We start from the raw sequence: 20,381 nt of genomic DNA, 5'->3' as shown, positions 1-20,381 counted from the left end.
TTAGCCAATCGACGCGCACGCGTCAGCCACGCGTACGCGTGGGTACTCTCGTGGCCCAGGCACAAAACTGGCACAGTTCAGGCACAACCCTCTGGAAAATGGCTGGGCATTGGGTGCAGCACATTGGCGCGCCGCACACACTAGCGCACGCGTGGATGGCGCTTTTTGGAAGAACGGCGCATACGCGCCAAGTGTGCCTACGCGTGGGGGATTACTCTGCTAAAATTTTTCTAAGTTAAAAGCTGCAGAATTCACCGATTCAACCCCCAATCTTCCGATGGACATAATTTTCTCATTTTAAGTCATTTTTCACCTGTTCTTCGAACGGCATGGACATCCCGGATCCAATTTCATTTCTAAACAGATTTGGCACAAAATGGAGATCCGTAGTCTAAGTTATGTCCCGTCAAAGTATGCCTAAAAACCATATTTTCATACAAAACCACAAAGTGCCATTTTCAAAATAAGTCATTTTCAACTCTTTTCAAAATCAATCAAAACATGCCAATTTCATCCCTTTTCTTTGAAATCAATCAAAATATATCAAATTTAACATCAAGCCTCCTCAACTCACATATTGACACATTACCACAATTTACAAAATCACTATCCCTTCGTTTTAATCCACTTTCCCCAAGTGGCTCAAACTCAAATACATTGACATATCATATACTCTTCCTCATGCCAATTTTCAACAACACCAATTCCAATAAATCATCATTGTACACAATCTATATCATACTCACCATCAACATGGTTCAACCTACAATTCAACCATAACCAATCATCAAGCATATATCACAACATGCATATTTCTCATACATCATACCATCAAGGCATCAATAATCACCATCACATATATGACCACATCATATATATCATCCATTCAACAACACCAACAATTCAATGCCTATCTTAAGGCCTCTAGCCTAAGTATTTCCTACCACATTGCATATTAGATACGAGAAACTGAAACCATACCTTAGCCGATTTTCCAAGCTCAACCGGAGCACTTCCAAACCACTTTTTCCTCAAACTCTCAAGGCCTCAATACTTCCAAGAACAGATTTTTCACCACCAAATCCTTTTCAAGCTTTTCAATATCACCAATCAAGCTCCAAAAATTCACATATACACAACCTAAGCCACAATCATCACACCCATACACAACATCTCAAAATCCAAACATCATAGAATCACAAATTACACTAGGATTGAGAATCTTACCACACCCAAGGTCCAAGGAGACATGATTAACCTTGTCCTTCAAGAGAGTTGGGTCCTATAACATCAAAGAGCCCAAATTCTCAACATTTTTACTCAAGAAACTCGAAAACAAGGCTGGAAATTTGAAGAGAAAAACGTGGCTTACCTCAAGATTAATTGTATGGATTTTGTAGAGCTGTCCGCGGTGAACGTGTGGCCACAAATGGAGCGGCAATCGGAGCTCTAGATCAAAAGTTATGGTAGTTTGAAGATCAAGGGAGAGATAGAACTTGAGAGAGTGTTCTTCCTCCCTCCATCTCAATTTTCAGCGTGTGTGAGAGTATAGTGAGGAGAGAGAGTGCTGAAAACTAGGGTTTTGGTTTAGTTATGTTGGGCCAAAGGCCCACTTTGGGGTCCGATTGGCCCGGTTTGGCCCGTTCGGTCCAATCTTGGTCCGAATTCTATAAAATTGGTACCGAAATTCTCGTCTCAATCTCCTCTATCATATTTAGCCACAAAAATCATATTTTGGGCTTTCTAGAATAAATTCTCATTTATGGGTTAATTAGCCGTTAATTAACCGGGTCTTACATTCTACCCACCTAATTGGGAATTTTGCCCACAAAATTCAAATGCAATTACCTGAGAATAAGTGCGGATATTCCGTTCGCATCTCCGACTCAAGTTCCCAAGTGTGTTCCTCAACACCGCCTCGACTCCAAGCTACTTTGACTAATGAAACCTCTTTTCCATGCAATCGTTTGATACTAGTATCATCAATTCTGACCGGAGCCACTGGAAGCGTCAAATCTTCCCTTAACTGAACCGACTCAGGTTCTAACACATGGCTAGCATCAGGAGTGTACTTCCGAAGCTGCGACACGTGAAACACGTCGTGCAGGTTCAAAAGATGAGGTGGTAGAGCCATCCGATACACCACCGGTCCAACCCTCTCCAGGATTTGAAATGGACCAATGTATCGAGGATTCAACTTCTTTGCTTTAATCGCCCTACCTACTCCCGTGGTCGGAGTAACCTTAAGGAAGACATGGTCTCCTTCCTCAAATTCTAAGGGCTTTTGCCTCTGATCAGCGTAACTCTTTTGACGACTCTACGCTGCAAGCATCCTATCTTGGATTTTCTTGACTTGTTCAGTGGTTTCAGCTATCGTTTTCGGCCCCAACAAGCTTTTCTCTCCAGTTTCATACCAACATACCGGAGATTGACATTTCCTCCCACACAAGGCCTCATACGGAGCCATTGCAACGCTCGCATGATAACTATTATTGTATGCAAACTCCACTAATGGCATATACCGATCACAACTCTCCGGTTGGTCCAAAATACAAGCTCTCAACATATCCTCTAGTATTTGGATCGTTGATGAGCGGATAATTTGTACGCTTTTTGGCATTGTTTTTAGTATGTTTTTAGTATGATCTAGTTAGTTTTTAGTATATTTTTATTAGTTTTTAGTTAAAATTCACTTTTCTGGACTTTACTATGATTTTGTGTATTTTTCTGTGATTTCAGGTATTTTCTGGCTGAAATTGAGGGACCTGAGCAAAAATCTGATTCAGAGACTAAAAAGGACTGCAAATGCTGTTGGATTCTGACCTTCCTGCACTCGAAGTGGATTTTCTGGAGCTACAGAAGCCCAATTGGCGCGCTCTCAACGGCGTTGGAAAGTAGACATCCTGGGCTTTCCAGCAATATATGATAATCCATACTTTGCCCAAGATCTGATGGCCCAAACCGGCGTTCAAAGTCACCCTCAGAATTCCCAGCGTTAAACGCCGGAACTGGCACAAGAATGGGAGTTAAACGCCTAAACTGGCATAAAAGCTGGCGTTTAACTCCAAGAAGAGTCTCTACACGAAAATGCTTCAATGCTCAGCCCAAGCACACACCAAGTAGGCCCGGAAGTGGATTTTTATGTCAATTACTCATCTCTGTACACCCTAGGCTACTAGTTCTCTATATATAGGACCTTTTACTATTGTATTGAGGGCTTTTTGATCATGTTTTTATGATTGAACCCCCTTTGGGAGGCTGGCCATTCGGCCATGCCTAGACCTTGTTCTTATGTATTTTCAACGGTGGAGTCTCTACACACCATAGATTAAGGTGTGGAGCTCTGCTGTACCTCGAGTATTAATGCAATTACTATTGTTCTTCTATTCAATTCCGCTTGTTCTTGTTCCAAGATATCACTTGTTCTTCAACTTGATGAATGTGATGATCCGTGACACTCATCATCATTCTCACCTATGAACGTGTGCCTGACAACCACCTCCGTTCTACCTTAGATTGGGTGAATATCTCTTGGATTCCTGATACACGATGCATGGTTGATCGCCTGACAACCGAGTGCTCGCCTGACAACCGAGCCAGCCATTCCGTGAGATCAGAGTCTTCGTGGTATAGGCTAGAACTGATGGCGGCATTCAAGAGAATCCAGAAGGTCTAACCTTGTCTGTGGTATTCTGAGTAGGATTCAATGATTGAATGACTGTGACGAGCTTCAAACTCCTGAAGGCGGGGCGTTAGTGACAGACGCAAAAGAATCACTGGATTCTATTCCGGCCTGATGGAGAACCGACAGATGGATAGCCGTGCCGTGACAGGGTGCGTTGAACATTTCCACTGAGAGGATGGGAGGTAGCCACTGACAACGGTGAAACCCTTGCATAAGCTTGCCATGGAAAGGAGTAAGATGGATTGGATGAAGACAGTAGGAAAGCAGAGAGACGGAAGGGACAAGCATCTTCATACGCTTATCTAAAATTCCTACCAATGAAGTACATAAGTATCTCTATCTTTATCTTTATGTTTTATTCGTATATCATCATTCATATCCAATTGAGTCTGCCTGACTAAGATTTACAAGGTGACCATAGCTTGCTTCATACCAACAATCTCTGTGGGATCGACCCTTACTCACGTAAGGTTTATTACTTGGACGACCCAGTACACTTGCTGGTTAGTTGTGCGAAGTTGTGTTTATGCCATGGTATTGAACACCAAGTTTTTGGATTCATCACCGGGGATTATTTGTGTTGTGAAAAGTATTGATCACAATTTCGCATACCAATCGTCCTCTCGGATTGACCATCTGTTTGAGGATGGTAAGCTGTGCTCAAGCTTAATCGGGTTCCAAAAGCTTTCTGAAATGCACCCCAAAACCTTGAAGTGAAATAAGGATCTCTATCAGAGATTATAGTAGCAGGTACACCATGAATTCTCACAATCTCCTTTATGTATAACCGTGATAGCTCCTCAAGGGTGTAAGTCATACGAATGGGTAAAAAGTGAGCTGACTTCGTCAGTCGGTCCGCAATCACCCGGATAGCACCAAAACCAGCCCTAGTCCTTGGCAATCCTGACACAAAGTCCATTCAATACTTTCCCACTTCCATTGTGGAATCTCTAAAGGTTGCAACCTCCCGGACGGTCTTTGATGTTCAATCTTTACCTTTTGACAAGTTAAGCACTTTGAAACATATTCTGCCACTCATTCTTCATACCTGGCCACCAAAACATCGCCTTTAAATCATGGTACATCTTAGTACTTCCCGGGTGAATGGAGAATCCGCTTTTATGGGCCTCCTTTAAGATATCCTGCCTCAAAGTGCCAACATCCGGCACAATGATCCTACCCTTGAACCTCCATAACCCATCTTTTTCTTCCGACACTCTCCACTGTTTCCCTTGCTCAATAGCCAGTAACACTTTCCATAACGCTTCATCATTTTGATGAGCCTTTAGGAGTTCGGACTTAAAGTCACTTGAGATTTCTAATCGGCTCAAACACAAAGTTTCGGATACTTCTCGAGTACCAATTTTCAGACTCTTGAATCCCTTGAGCAACTTCTCCACTTGAAGCATCATCCAAGCCGCATATAATGACTTCCGACTTAACGCATCCACCACTACATTCGCCTTTCCCGGATGGTAATTCAACTCAAAGTCGTAGTCCTTCAATAATTCCATCCACCTTCTCTGCCTCATGTTAAGCTCTTTCTGATCAAAGAGATATTTCAAACTCTTGTGATCGGAGAAAACTTGGAACTTAACCCCATAGAGATAATGCCTCCACACCTTTAGCGCAAACACGACCGCAGCAAGCTCCAAATCGTGCGTAGGGTAATTAACTTCATGCGGTCTCAACAGCCGTGAGGCATACGCCACCACATTATGATGCTGCATCAGCACGCACCCTAGACCCCTCAATGAGGCATCACAGTACACCTCAAAAGGCTTGTTCGGCTCAGGTAACACTAACACAGGTGTAGTGGTCAACTTTTTCTTCAATGTCTGAAAGCTCTCCTCGCACTCAGGAGTCCAAACAAATGGAGTGTCTTTGCAGGTTAACTTTGTCATTGGCAAAGCTATCTGTGAAAAGCCCTTGATAAACCTTCGGTAATAGCCAGCTAAGCCCAAAAAACTCCTTATTTCTGTTACAGTGGTTGGTTGCTTCCAATCCATCACAGCCTCCACCTTAGTTGGATCTACGGCTATTCCCTTCTTACTCACCACGTGACCCAAAAACTTTACCTCACTCTTCCAAAACTCGCACTTAGACAGTTTTGCATAAAGTTTCTTCTCCTTTAGAATCTGCAACACGGTCCTCAAGTGTTCCGCATGCTCTTCCTCAGTCTTGGAATAAATCAGTATGTCATCAATGAAGACAACAACGAATTTATCCAGAAACGGACAGAAACTCTATTCATGTAATCCATAAACACTGCAGGAGCGTTCGTTAATCCAAAAGACATCACAGTGTACTCGTAATGAACATAACAAGTCCTAAAAACGGTCTTAGGGATATCCTCGCCCCTCATCCTTATCTAGTGATAACCGGATCGCAAATCGATCTTGGAGAAAACTCCAGCTCCTTGCAACTGATCCATGAGATCATCAATCCTCGGCAATGGGTACTTATTCTTTATTGTGACCTTGTTCAGCTGCCTGTAATCCACACAGAGCCGCATACTCCCATCTTTATTCTTTACCAGTAACACTGGAGCACCCCATGGAGAGACACTCGGTCAGATAAAATTCTTACCCAACAAATCCTCCAATTGAGACTTCAACTCAGTCATCTCTAACGGTGACATCCTATAAGGAGTACTTAAGATTGGTCCCGCCCCGGGCACCAACTCAATAGCAAACTCAACCTCTCAGTTAGGTGGAAACTCATCAATATCATCGGGAAACACTTCCGAAAACTCACACACAACCGGAATCTGCTCCAATCTTTGATCATCACCCGAAACACCCGCGGTTAACAACAGGATACCCTGACATTCGGTTCCAGAACAGTTCACTATCATCGAATTCAAGTAATAATTATTCACCACGACCGGCCCTTCTGTATCCTCTGGCATAAAGTACACCGACTTTGTAGAACAATCAAGCATAACATGGTTCTTAGATAACTAGTCCAATCCCAAGATAAGATCAAGACTGATCATCGGTAAGCAGACTAAATTATGAACAAAATAATGCTGCTTAAATCTAAAGGAAACTTTCGGGCATCCTAGCCTAGTTACCATGGCTTCATGGGTAGCATTATACACTCTTAGATCATGACCTAAGGTTACAATCTTCAATCCTAACTCATGGGCTTTCTTAAAAGCAATGAATGAATGCGATGCTCCCGAATCAAATAAAGCATTTAAAGTTTGACCAGCCATTTCACAGTTACCTCGAATAAGTGTTAATGTGTGGAAAACGATCCAACACAAAACTCACCGGCAAGTGTACCAGGTCGCATCAAGTAATAATAACTCACATGAGTGAGGTCGATCCCACAGGGATTGAAGGATTGAGCAATTTTAGTTTAGTGGTTGATTTAGTCAAACGAATCACGTTTTGGTTGAGTGGGTTGTATTTAACAGAAGCTAAATTGCTTGGAATGTAAAGGGAGAGGGGGAAATTGCAGTAAATTAAAGAGCAGGAAAGTAAACTTGCTGAATTGTAAAGAACAAGAATGTAAATGACTGAAACTTAAAGTGCAAGAAATGTAAATTGCAGTAACTTAAAGTGCAAGAAATGTAAATTGCTTGAATATAAAAGGGGAATTGAGGACTGGGATTGCAGAATCTAAACAAAGAGAAATTGAATTGCTACAGTTAATAGAGCAGAAATTGAATTAGAAGCAATTAGAACTCAAACAGTAAAGAAATTAAGTACAGCAAAGGTTCATAGAAGAACCAAAAGGAAATTGGGATCTCAGGACTCCAGAGACTAGGTAGCAGAGCCTAGATCTCAATTGCCTTCCTAGATCCAAGTTCTCAAAGCAATTGACAAGAAATTGAAGAAGAAGCAATAAAGGGAATGTAAATTGAACTCAATTATGCAGAAAAATGTTTAAAGAGATTTTGAATGGAGATTGAGACAGAATTTCCTCAATTCTTCACACCCAAAACTCAAAACAAGGAAATGAAAAATGCCCAAGCAAGAACGAGGAAGAAGAGAGATCAATTCTCCTCCCCAATTCTCTGAAATCTCGGTTCAGTCTCTCAAGAAAAGTTGCAAAAATTCAAAGCTCAAAGAAAGTGCAAAATTCAAAAGTCAAGCAAAAAGTCCTAATTACATCAAACTACTTCCTATTTATACACTTTCTATTCTTGGATCTTGGGATTTGGATGGGCTTTTGATTTGGTGAAGAAATGAATTTTATTGGATTTTTAATCCAATTTTAGCCCAAAAATAATAGCTTCCAGGAGGCTGCCCTGCCCTTGTGGAGGGCAGGGCAGAAAATTGATGTGTGGTGCGTGCGTGGTGCGGGCGTGGTGCGGCTTGGTACGCAGGATGCTGAGGGCAGGGCAGAAAAAATTGGTGCGCCAGATTGGTGCCTTGGTGCGCTGCTGGTGCTGCCGAATGTTGCTTTGGTGTGCCAGATTTGTGTGCTGGCCGTGCCACAACAAAATGCTGCCCTGCCCTCGCGGAGGGCAAGGCAGTGTTTCCAACATGAAGTCCCGCGTTCGAAACTTGGATGCTACACACGCTACCCATTTTCCTTGGCTTTCTTGGTACCAAAGTGAGGCTTAATTCCTTGCTTCCTCATGGTCCCGTGTTCAACTCTTGTGGCAAGCATTGTAGGCATTTTCCTTTGATTTTCTTCCCTTGGTGAGCCCGATACTGCCCTTGAGGAGGGCAGGGCAACATTTTGTTCTTCTTAATTCCAAGGCACAAATTTGTGCTCTGCCCTTGTAGTGGGCAGGGCAGAGTTGCCTTTCATGCTTTGTTCCCTTATGTTGCCCTCCTAGAGGGCAGTGTGCCCTTGTGGAGGGCAATGCTTGCTTCCCTCCTTCATAAGCCACGCCTTTTTCTCCTTTGGCCACACTTTCTTAGGCCACGCTTTTCTCTTTTATTCTTTTCTTCACCTACAATAAACCAAAACAACCACTCCAAGTATCACTAAATTCACAAGGCTTATAAATCAATTAAAATTCAATTAAAATTAGCTTAAACCTCATGAGTTAACATTAATTTCATGGTGGTTGTTTGATTTCAAGAAGTTATGCATTTTCACTCCAAATCACTTACTTAGGATGCAAGAAAGTGCATAGAGACTAATAAAACAAGTGAAATTAGCTTGAAAAATGGGTATATGATGACTTGTCATCAAGTGTCTCAGATCCCTCAGCACCTATAGCTGAGGTGGTGAACACCCGACCAGTCTATTGTGCCTTCCCAGCACCTTGTTTCTGCTTCTCCGGACAACTTACAGCTTTATGCCCCGCCTTTCCACAATTGTAGCACAAACCCCATCTGGCCTTGCATGGTGCTCCCGGATGGTGACTCCCACATCTAGTACAAGCTTGATCATTCTGAGGCTGCTTCCCAAACTTCTTTCCTTGGGAGTTGTTGTTGTTGGGCCTCCTGAAAGAGCTTCCCCTCTTGAAAGACAGACCTCTAGGTGCAAAGCTCTTCCCTCGGTTCTGTGGGAATGATCCTTTGTGACTCCCTTTCTCAGTGGTTGCCCTTTTCACACACTCTTCAGCAACCCTACACTTGTTTACCAACTCGGAGAAAGTCCTAATCTCCATTGGTCCCACTGAACTAAAAATATCGCTCCGGAGTCCTCCTTCATACTTAACACACTTCCATTCCTCATATTCCACCAGAGTCCCTTGGCACATACGAGAGAACCTGAACAGCTCTTCAAACTTGTTAGTATACTCAGATACGGACATAGTACCCTACTTCAGCTGTAACAATTCAAGCTCCTTGGCCGTCCTAGCAGAAGTCGGAAAGTACTTCTTATAGAACTCCTCTTGGAAGACATTCTAGGTGATATAGTCATCACCCTGCTGCAGAAGACGTCGGATACCTTGCCACCAATGCGATGCTTCACCTGTGAGCATATAGGTAGCAAACTCGACACGCTGTCCTTCAGGTACCACTTGTGCTTGCAGTGCTCGCCCTATAGCCTGAAACCATGTATCAGCCTCAGTCGGACTAGTAGTTCCCTTGAACTTAGGCGGATTAACCTTCAAAAAGTTTGCCAGTGTCATCGGGTCCTGAACTCCGCCTCCATCATTACCATGGTTGTTCATCTGTTGACCAAGAGCCTCAGTAGTGGCTTGCATAGCAGCAGGCATGTTCTCCAACGCAGTCATAAAGTTCACCGGGTCATTAGGGTTATTCTCCAGTGCACGAGCGTTCGTACGACCTCTACCACGGCCTCTACCGCGTCCACGAGGCGCCATTTGGTTCCTATACACACCAAACAATCGATATTAAGTTGATCAGTCTCAATATCGGAAGTCTAGTGCTTCAAAGTCCCAAATTCATGCTCATGAACGTTTATGCCAATTATATCAAGCAGATATACTAATAGCACATAACATACACAAAGAATGCATAGAAGCATAGTCAGTCCGTCCCTCAGGCTCTACAGGAACGAACTGCTCTGATACCATAATGTAACACCCTACCATACAGAGTCTTATGCTTAAGTCATAATTCAGAGATGGCAAGGTATTACGACCTCTAAAATAAAAATTTAGTAAGTATAGTAGTATGAATGATTGATTATAACTAGGAGCCTTTGTAGAAAAATGGGTAAACAAAAATTGCAACTCGAACACGCAACACTCCGATCGATAACGTAACGAACAAGGATAACCAACGCGAGATTATATATATACAAAGGAGTGTCAAAAACAGGAATATCAAGACTCAAAATCCGGCTGCGAAGATAACCGGTCCGAGCATAGCAATATATACATATGATAAAATAAGGAAAACCCCAAAGGGACACAAATACAGAAACCTACTCTCCAAAATCTCCCATAAGAGGAGTCATCACAGTTTGTATTATTTAATGGAGATAAAAGTATCTAAGCAAAACATATAAAGTAAAACAGAGTCCCCAAGAACAAAGGATCTTCGCTAATTCAAAAGTCTCCAGCAGGCCTCAGTGAGAAACCTCACGTCCTGCATCTGAAAACCACAAAATCCACATGGGTGAGAACCAGAGGTCCCCAGCATGGTAACAGCTTCCACATATATAATACATAATAATAGAGGAAAGCCAAAGGTAATCCTAGAACTTCCTTCAGATAATATCAAAGCTTATAAACAAGCTAAACCATATGTGGCGACTGACTAAAGATTCTTCAGTCTAACTAATACTTCCCTTTCCAATTCCTTCAGACCTCCCAACCACCAGCAGGAGTATAATGTAGCAAACACAGTTATATCCAACAAGAAATATACAAATAGGAACACTTAAGGCATTTAGACAATTAGCAAGTAATATGCAGTCAAATAGGCAATCTCAAATAATTCATATAGTATGCATATGATGAATGCCTGTCTCTAGTGGCTGATGATATCATCTGTCGGTTATAGAGCCAACCCACAAGTCCTGGTAGCTAACCATTGGACTGTCCCTCTGTCACGCATCCCCAACTCGAGTTATACTCGTCATCAACTTGATCATAATCATGATCTATATCCATCACCTTCACTGGTGAATATTTACGGGGGTGAGCTCATCTGGGTCTTTCATAGTGCCCGGCCACACTTATGACATAGGGTCAAAAGAGCTTCGAGTCTTAACCTAGAGCACGTGGTGGCTAGCCACTACTTCCTCCCAGGGAAACTCTCATCTCCAACAGTGGAAGTGCAACATTCACAATTCATTCAACAGCATATATGCATTTATACTTAGTCATAATCATGGCTCCGTCGTAACACGGCAATAATCTAGCCATCCAGCTTACGGTTAAATCCATAACCAGCCAATTCATTAACAATTACGGCCCTTCAGCCCATGGCATAACAAGCACTTCCACCACCATCCTTTGCATCTCACATAATCATGCTTGATCCTCATTGATCATTCATTTTTCCCTTGCTTCACTCGCAAGTTACCACATCCCCTAGCTCTTTTTCCCATTACTAGGCATATCATAATGATTTAAGACATAAATAGTGAGATCGGAGGCTTAGAAGTATGAAATTTGGCTTTTAATACTCAAAAATTAACTTTGGGATGGAAACAGGGCCACGCGTACGCGCACTCCACGCACACGCCTGGATGGCCACAAAACTCATCGACGTGTATGCATCATGCACGCTAACGCGTGGATTGAAAATTTGTCAATCGACGCGCACGCGTCAGCCACACGTATGCGTGGGCACTCTCGTGCCCCAGGCACAAAACTGGCACAGTTCAGGCACAACCCTCTGGAAAATGGCTGGGCATTGGGTGCAGCACATCGGCGCGCCCGCGCACACCACGCGCACGCGTGGATGGCGCTTTCTGGAAGAACGGCGCGTACGCGCCAAGTGCGCCTACGCGCAAGGGATTATTCTGCTAAAATTTTTCTAAGTTAAAAGCTGCAGAATTCACCGATTCAACCCCCAATCTTCCGACGGACATAACTTTCTCATTTTAAATCATTTTTCACCGTTTTTCGAACAACATGGACATCCCAGATCCGATTTCATTTCTAAATAGATTTGGAACAAAATGGAGATCTGTAGTCCAAGTTATGTCCCGTCAAAGTATGCCCAAAAACCATATTTTCATACAAAACCACAAAGTGCCATTTTCAAAATAAGTCATTTTCAACTCTTTTCAAAATCAATCAAAACATGCCAATTTCAACCCTTTTCTTTGAAATCAATCAAAATAAATCATTCAACATCCAGCCTCCTCAACTCACACATTGACACATTACCACAATTTACAAAATCACTATCCCATCGTTTTAATCCACTTCCCCCAAGTGGCTCAAACTCAAACACATTGACATATCATATACTCTTCCTCATTCCAATTTTCAACAACACCAATTCCAATAAATCATCATTGTACACAATCAATATCATACTCACCATCAACATGGTTCAACCCACAATTCAACCATAACCAATCATCAAGCATATATCACAACATGCATATTTCTCATACATCATACCATCAAGGCATCAATAATCATCATCACATATATGACCACATCATATATATCATCCATTCAACAACACCAACAATTCAATGCCTATCTTAAGGCCTCTAGCCTAAGTATTTCCTACCACATTGCATATTAGATACGAGAAACCGAGACCATACCTTAGCCGATTTCCCAAGCTCAACCGGAGCACTTCCAAACCACTTTTTCCTCAAACTCTCAAGGCCTCAATACTTCTAAGAACAGATTTTTCACCACCAAACCCTTTTCAAGCTTTTCAATATCACCAATCAAGCTCCAAAAATTCACATATACACAACCTAAGCCACAATCATAAATTACACTAGGGTTGAGAATCTTACCACACCCAAGGTCCAAGAAGACAAGATTAACCTTCTCCTTCAAGAGAGTTGGGTCCTATAACATCAAAGAGCCCAAATTCTCAACATTTTTGCTCATGAAACTCGAAAACGAGGCTGGAAATTCGAAGAGCAAAAAGTGGCTTACCTCAAGATTAATTGTATGGGTTTTGTAAAGCTCTCCGCGGTAAATGCGTGGCCGTAAACGGAGCGGCAATCGGAGCTCTAGATCAAAAGTTATGGTGGTTTGAAGATCAAGGGAGATATAGAACTTGAGAGAGTGTTCTTCCCCCCTCCATCTCAATTTTCAGCGTGTGTGAGAGTATAGTGAGGAGAGAGAGTGCTGAAAACTAGGGTTTTGGTTTAGTTATGTTGGGCCAAGGGCCCACTTTGGGTCCGGTTGGCCTGGTTTGGCCCGTTCGGTCCAATCTTGGTCCGAATTCTATAAAATTGGTATCGAAATTCTCGTCTCAATCTCCTTTATCACATTTAGCCACAAAAATCACATTTTGGACTTTTTAGAATAAATTCTCATTTATGGGTTAATTATCCATTAATTAACCAGGTCTTACATCTAAGGAGGCTTTTGTGATATTGTTGCTATCTGTTTCCATGGGAAGACCTTTGTTAGTCTGGGAACAAACTTGGACTTATTTTTCTGATTATATTCTTTATCACAGAAGACATGAGCTGCAATATCCTGATAAGATTTTAGTTCATGATGAATTTTGTATATGACAAGTAGACATACACGTCCACACACACACGACAAAATGGATGTTTTGGTGCTAATATTTATTAATTATCGTTAAACGTAGATCTAACAATGAGTTAAGAAGAGTTGCAAACATTTTGTTTGTTAGATATTGAGAAATTACTGCAGAATAATGGGAAATCATTGAGAAATTATGCTAGTATGCCGGTTCCTAATACCTCTTTAGTCTCTCAATTTACCAATTTGAAGCTATTGCATAAGTTGCTGTATAATACTGATTCTTTCCTTCGTGAGCACGATGCAAATATCTTAAAGTTAAATGAAGAACAAAGGGTGGTCTATGATATAATTATTGATTGTGTTTCCAATAAGAGGCACGGATTCTGTTCATACCCTAGGTCGAGCTGTCCGACCCGGGATGTTCTACTGACAAGTCGATCGATCTCTTCAAGTCAGGACAATCCGACCTCTTCCCAAAGAGCTCGGCCAAATCACCTGGAAAGCCCAAAAAGGGCCCAAATGGAGGACCACGCCCCAAATCCTAAGGCAGCCCAAGCCTACAGAGAGAAGGGCGGTTCCCTTGAAGATAAGATGATCTCGCTCGAAGATAAGATAAAGATAATATAACTAACTTATCTTATCTAAGTAGGTCGCTCTACACCATTATAAATACACTGGAGCACCCAGGTATAACTCATACTCTGATTTTACTAAAATCCTGCTTAATACCCTTGCTAACTTAAGCATTGGAGTCCCTTGCAGGTACCACCACCCACCGGTGACGAAGGATCAGCAGCAATGCCAGTCCAACAAGTCGGACACGACAGCTCCGGCCGCCACACACAAGCCGGACCCGTCATCTCCGACCAGAACAAAAGATCTCGTCCGAGATCGACCTACAGTTTCAGGTAACTCTCGAAACAGATTCCTTTTTGTGTACGGGTTTGGTGGCACTGGAAAAACATTTTTATGCAGAGTTTTGTCAGCTAGATTATGATAAATCCCGATTTTGTGGTTTATCTTGTGCTTAATTTAGAGAATTTTATCAACTTATCTCACATTTATTCAATGAATTAGCATGGTTTTGTAATTCTCCCTAAATTTGTGCTTAAGTGTGAAAACATGCTTTTTAGGCCCTTAAAATAGCTAAATCTAATTCACTTTAATTCTATTCATTGCCTTGATATGTTTGTTGAGTGGTTTTAGATCCATAAGGCAAGTATTGGGTGGAAGAATTGAAGAAAAAAGTATGCAAAGTGGAGAATTCATGGAAAGACAAGGATTTTGAGTGCTTAGAGCGATGCGCACGCGTACGCGTGACATGATGTGTACGCGTGACATGACATGTACATGTGACAAGGAAAACACCAGACGACGTGTACGAGTAGCCCATGTGTACGCGCACAGTAGGCACGTGACCTCATTAAAGTGAAAATGCAGGGGGCAATTTCTTAGTTTCGCAGGCCCAAATGAAGAATTGAAGATTGGACAAGGGGAGAGCAATTAGTAGTGTAGGAAGCATGCCTTAGGTTAATTCTAGAGAGAGAAGCTCCTTCTTCTCTCTAGAAATTAAGGTTCTTAGTTTATTTTCATCTTAGATTTAGGTTTAATTACTTATTTTGAGTTAGTTTCCCTTATGTTTCCTTGTTGATTTGCTTTAATTTCCTTAGTTCCACTTGTTAATTCCCCTTTTTATATCTCTTTTGTGTTGATGCACTTTTGTTGGATTAGGATTTCCTTTTAATGCAATTGATGTTTTGTGTTCCTTTATTGTTTGATTAAGTTGTTAATCTTACTTTTGTTGCATTGGGTAGTGGTAGATTTTATTATTTCTCACAATTTTACTATGCTTTCCTTTTATTCCTTCTAAGTGTTTGGTAAAATGCTTGGTTGGATTTTAGTGTAGAATTTTCTATTCTTGCCTTGGGATGGTAACTTAGGTGACCTTGAGTTACCATGTCCAAGTGATTGATAATTTGTTGTCATTTACTCTAGTCTCTCACTAAGTTAATTAGTGAGTTGGCTAGGACTTATGGACTAGGATTAATATAGCTCATTTGACTTTCCTTTACTTGTTGGAGGATGACTTAATGGGATTGATCCTTGTAATTATCATGTTGTGGTTATTAATAAGGATAGTAATCCTTAACCATTAACCCTTGCCAAGACCTTTTTATCATTTGAGTTTCATTTACTTTCTTGTCATTTACATTTCTTGTCTCTTATTCCAAAACACCAAAAGATACAATCCATAACCAATAATTGAACACACTTCCCTGCAATTCCTTGAGACACGACCCGAGGTTTAAATATTTTGGTTATTTTTATTGGGGTTTGTACTTGTGACAAACAAATTAAACTTTGATTGAGGATTGTTTGTTGGTTTAGAACTATACTTGCAACGAGGTTTCATTGAGAAATTCTTTACCGATAAAAATCTTACATCAGATTGCGATTTGCGAAAAAGATTGTTATAAATGTTGCTTCTAGTGGTATAGCTTCTCTATTATTACCTGGTGGTAAGACAGCGCATTTTATGTTCAATATTCCTGTTGAGCTCACTGAAGATACTGTGTGTCGAATTAAGAAGGATAGTCCGAAAGCTGAGCTAATTTGATTATTTGGGATGAGGCACCAATGACTAAAAAATTAGCATTTGAAGCGCTTGATAGGACATTATGTGATATAATGGATTCGGTGTTTGATAGGAAAAAAAATTTATCTTTCGGTGGGAAAGTAGTCGTTCTTGGTGGTGATTTTAAGCAAGTGTTGCCAATCATTCCAAAGGGTTCTCGTGTTGAAGTTGTGATGGCTTCCATAAATTCTTCTGTTCTTTGGAAATATTGCAAAGTTTTACGATTAACAAAAGATATGAGGTTAGCAAGTGGATTGGAACAATCAACTGCTCAGGAGTTAAGGTCCTTTTTAGATTGGATACTTCAAATCAGTGAATGTCAATATGGAATTGTGATCAATGATAAACTTTCTGTTGATATTTCTTCTATTCTAATCATTCTTGTTTTGCAAAATCCAGTTGAAGATATAATAAATACAATTTATCCGAATTTGGTTCAGAATTTTCATAATCCAAGTTTTTTCCAAGATAAGGCAATACTGTCTCCGACTGTCGAGAATGTTGAAGAGATAAATAATTATATGGTTGACTTGTTGCCTGGTGAGGAGAAAAATTATCCCAGTGCTAATTTGATATGTGGTAGCGATGCCTATTCTAATGTTGATATTGATTGGATAAATGTTGAATTCTTGAATCAAATTAGGTGTTCTGGTTTACCTAATCATTCGTTGAAGTTGAAAATAGGTGTGCCTATTATTTTGTTGAGGAATATTGATCCAGCTGGTGGTTAGTGTAATGGGACTCGACTTGTTGTCCGAGATCTAGGGACAAATGAGATCGGTGCAGATGTTGTTTTTGGTAGCAATATTTGGCATAAAGTTTTTATCACTAGAATGAATTTGATTCCCAGTGATACGATTATACCATTTAAATTCCAATACAGACAATTCCTGGTTTCTTTGTCATTTGCGATGACAATTAATAAAAGCCAGTGTCAGACATTATCAATAGTTGGTTTATTCTTGCATCGTCCTGTGTTTTCTCACGGTCAACATTATGTAGCTCTTTTTCGAGTCAGGAATAGAAATGGTCTTAAAATTTTACTTTGTGATGAAGGATTAATTGATTCTATCAGGACCGAAAACGTTGCATTTAAGGAAGTTTTTGATAAGATATAATGCAATTTTTTTATTATATTTTCCTATAATATTTGTGTAATCCATAATTTTGTTTTGGTCTATGTTTTCTCTAGAGAGGGATATCTTCTTTAGTGGATAGAATTTATAGTTCATATTTTCGTTTAATGACCACTCCATTAAGTAAGGAGGATAGTGTGCAGCAAGTAACTCACCCATTTTATTCGACTTCTACCACTTATCTGACAATGTTAGGAGAAAGAAGGGTCAAACATACGGTTTAGGATTCGGGAAAATTATCATCTCTGGCACCAAATCGCTAAGAACCAGTCACATGTGGGAGAAAATTCGGAGAAGTGACACTTGAGCAGCAGAATCAAGGTCAAGCACGTGCACCGTTGAAAAGATAGATCAAGATATCAATTATAAAAAAATATATAATATATATTAGATAAAATTAATGGTTACAATTACTGAAATATTAGTGTTTTAAAACTTGAAACTTGAGATTTGAAAGTTGAAAGCTCCTATATTCATTTATCCTGCTGTGGTCAACAATTTATTAGTTAACTATGCTGTTTTGAACTTGTAATTACAACACATATCATAATGATAATGATAATGCTATAATATAATTGATTGATTATTATTGTTATGTGTGTGAATCGGGTCAAAAGTTGTTGGATGCCCATCAATCCGTTCATTTAGGGAGAACTCAATGGAAACTCAGCCTCCTCAAAAGAATGAAGCTTATGCAAAACACAAGCCTGGTTGCCTTTATGTCAAAATCAGCATGGATGGGTCCCCAAACTTGAGGAAAATGGATCTCAATAATTATGCTTCCTATATGGACCTCTCTTCAGCATTTGAAAAGATGCTTAGTTGTTTTACTCTCGGTGAGTTCTTCTCTACAAACTATCACTCCTTTTCTTACATTTATCATTATAGAATAAGGATCACAAGTATTTCGGTAAAATAGAGCTATGAAACTTATCTTAGAAAAAAAAATCTTTTGTTCATTTTTTTACATTAGCATCACAATCTAAATTGTAATTTTTTTTAAACACAATGATCATAACATTTAATTCTATAATTTGCTCCTTTTTTCTAATCAAATGTTAATAAAAACTCATTTTTCAATCACTGATTTTATATTTTGCTTTTTCTTTCTACTCAAATGTTAATAAAAACTCATATTGCAAGTGACATAATTTTTCAATTTTTTCCAACAATTTTGCAACCAAAATTCATAATTGTTTCCTTCAACTCTAACATAGTTCTTGTTCTTTATTGTTTGGTAGTTTTGTCACAATAGTAGCTGAGTTCTTTTTCCAATCTTCTTCCACATAATTCTTTTAAATCATCTGAAAAATATAACATGTGTGTTACATATCAAAATTATTCATATATCACATCCTATAAGTATTGTGCACGGAGCAGAAATAAACATAAAGCTAAATATATATTTTATTATGAATTTGAAAATATAAGTATTTAACATAAAAAAAGATATAAACTGAATATTATGCATATTCCAAAAGTTTTAGATCTTTTAAAACTAAAGATTAGTTTGAGCTCTTACTGTTTACTTTAATCAAAGGAAGCACAGTTGCATTCTTGGCCACATTTACTTTGCTCTCTGTTATGTGCTTCTTGTCCATACTATTAATAGATTTAAAAAGTCATTGTGGTTGCTAGATTCAACATGAAAGAATATATATTGCATGAATAAAAAAAATTAAAAAGATATACAAACTAGAGTGCTTACATTGTTTCCTCCTTGATTATTGTTCCTGATTAGAATATGTGTTAAGTTCATGTAGGCAATGGTTGTTATGCTTTGGCAAGTTTGCCAAGGATTGAAAACTCTGCCACGTTTTATCAGGTGTTGGGTCTGGGTGAATGAAATGGTTGGAATGGAATGGTTGTGTTGGGTGAATGGAATGAAAGGTTATTTGTATAAATATAAACATGTATTGTATTTATTTTCAGAAAACTGTGTGCTAGACTCAAAACTACTCATTTTGACTGTTTGTACCTCTGACTATGATGGGATGGGTCCTCTTCACATTATTCGAAAAATGATGCATTTCAGTTTTATCTTTTTTCCTTCATTTATTTATTTATTTATATCTTCGTTGGATGTAATTTTGTTGAAAAAAAATGCAATCTTAATGGATGTTATCAATAACGAGCCTTTTTTTTCGGGTTAGTGATTCATTGTAGGCATCTAAAAAATGATTATGTACATAAAATTTGGAGTATAGTAGTTGCAAAAACCATAAATGAATAGGCATCGGAAACAAATGTTTAAACTAAGAAGAATATAGTAGTATGAATATATCACTGTAATAATATGGTAGTGAATTAATTATAACTAAGACATTTTCATTCTAAAAAAAACCAATTTATTTATAAAATAATCTTTAGAAAAGAAAAGAAATTTTAAAATTAAATCTAGTCTCAATTTAATGAAGTTGAATTCTATAAATGTATTTTTTCTATTTCATACTAAATACCAATTAAATTTGTTTTGAGTTTATTTTTAACTAAAAGAGGTTTTAATTTTCTCTTATTATTTTCAGGAGATTTTGTCCAATATTTTACATGGTTCTCCTGAGCTAATTGAGATTTAAACCAGTCAAACTATTCACAGAATGTCCAAAGTTAAATGAAATCTGAATCGTGAGGAAGATTGCTGATGATGCGATTACTCCTAAGTCCAATGTTCCTAAAACTAGTTCTGCTTGACTTATTTGATATGTGGATGGTAAACTAGGGGGTGTTTATCCATACGTAGTCTGGATGGTGATTTATTTTGTAAATGTAAACATGCTAGAGATTGAACACAATATCATGGTCATATCAAACATAATGGATATATAATTTAAATTTTAAGAACTCCACGAATGATATGTAATATGTTAATTTTAAGTTAATGAAGTGCAGCTG

At 39.4% G+C, this 20,381-nt stretch overlaps 1 long non-coding RNA gene across 1 annotated transcript; it reads right to left on the bottom strand.

Moving 5' to 3' along the window:
* Positions 1-18,607: 18,607 nt before the first annotated feature.
* Positions 18,608-19,345, bottom strand: LOC112770791 (uncharacterized). The gene is made up of 3 exons (XR_003186716.2): positions 19,198-19,345; positions 19,012-19,091; positions 18,608-18,793 (listed from the first exon to the last, which is right to left on the bottom strand). It is a non-coding gene; the product is annotated as an uncharacterized lncRNA (long non-coding RNA).
* Positions 19,346-20,381: the final 1,036 nt, after the last annotated feature.

This window comes from Arachis hypogaea, chromosome 3 (assembly GCF_003086295.3).
Source record: "Arachis hypogaea cultivar Tifrunner chromosome 3, arahy.Tifrunner.gnm2.J5K5, whole genome shotgun sequence".
Taxonomy (NCBI): Eukaryota; Viridiplantae; Streptophyta; class Magnoliopsida; order Fabales; family Fabaceae; genus Arachis; species Arachis hypogaea.
The sequence above is the reverse complement of the archived record's forward strand: the minus strand, read 5'-3'. Positions and strand labels throughout refer to the sequence as shown.